The following is a 1051-nucleotide window of genomic DNA, read 5'->3' on the forward strand; positions in this document are numbered from 1 at the left end:
CTTTCTTTGTTGTTGTTTAGTTTTTATTCATAATCATAAGCTTAACTCAGCATTCCAGCTAGATTTGGAGGGGAGGTAAGGAAAACCTGGAACCCAAAGAACTGCAGTGAGAGCACAAAGATTGCAGATATTGCAAGCAGATGGGGTGGGAGGGTATGCTCCTGAGCTACAGAAGGAATAGTCTGGTGGTTACAGTAAACCAAATCAAATGTATTAGAGTTGTCCACAGTCAGTAATGGTGACCTTCTTGCTGGTCTTGCCATTCCCGGACCCAAAGCCCATCACTTCCATGCTCTCTTTCACCTGACCAAAAACCACATGCTTGCCGTCCAACCAATCAATCTTGACAGGGCAGATGAAAAACTGGGAACCATTTGTGTTTGGTCCAGCATTTGCCACGGATAAGATGCCAGGACCTGTATGCTTCAAGATGACAATCTCATCCTCCAATTTCTCTCCGTAGGTGGCCTTGCCACCAGTGCCATTATGGCATGCAAAGTCACCACCCTGGCACATGAAGCCTGGGATAATCCTGTGAAAGCAGGGTCCCTTATACCCAAATCCTTTCTCTCCAGAGCTCAGAGCGCAATGTCAAAGAACACGGTGGGGTTGACCATGGCTGGCAGCTGGTAACCATCTGCAAAGCATCTCAGCTTTCTTAAGATCATTGGTACTAAAGAAAAAATAGAGGGGGGCGGGGGGAGGATAGGAAGGGAGGGGAAGGAGGAGGCTATGAGGCTTGATAAGAAATGTACTCATGAGCTTGTCCATGTAATTGTAACCCCTCTGTACAGTATTTTCACAACAAAAAAAGAAAAAAAAAGGAAAAAATAGAGGGGGGGACAGGCATGGGAGTGTAGCTGTGGAGGTGACAGGGAAGAGATGGTAGGGAAAAAACAAAGGGAGAGGCAACAATGCTTGATAGGAGATGTACTCATTACCTTGCTTATGTAACTGTAACCCTTCTGTACAGTATTTTTACAATAAAAAAAAAATATATATATAGGAAGCCAGGCACTGGGGGCTCACACCTGTAATCCTAGCCACTCAG

General features: G+C 45.3%; 1 pseudogene; it reads right to left on the bottom strand.

Moving 5' to 3' along the window:
• Positions 1-213: 213 nt before the first annotated feature.
• Positions 214-524, bottom strand: LOC105981131 (annotated as a pseudogene).
• Positions 525-1051: the final 527 nt, after the last annotated feature.

This window comes from Dipodomys ordii, unplaced genomic scaffold (genome assembly GCF_000151885.1).
Source record: "Dipodomys ordii isolate 6190 unplaced genomic scaffold, Dord_2.0 Scaffold11, whole genome shotgun sequence".
NCBI lineage: Eukaryota > Metazoa > Chordata > Mammalia > Rodentia > Heteromyidae > Dipodomys > Dipodomys ordii.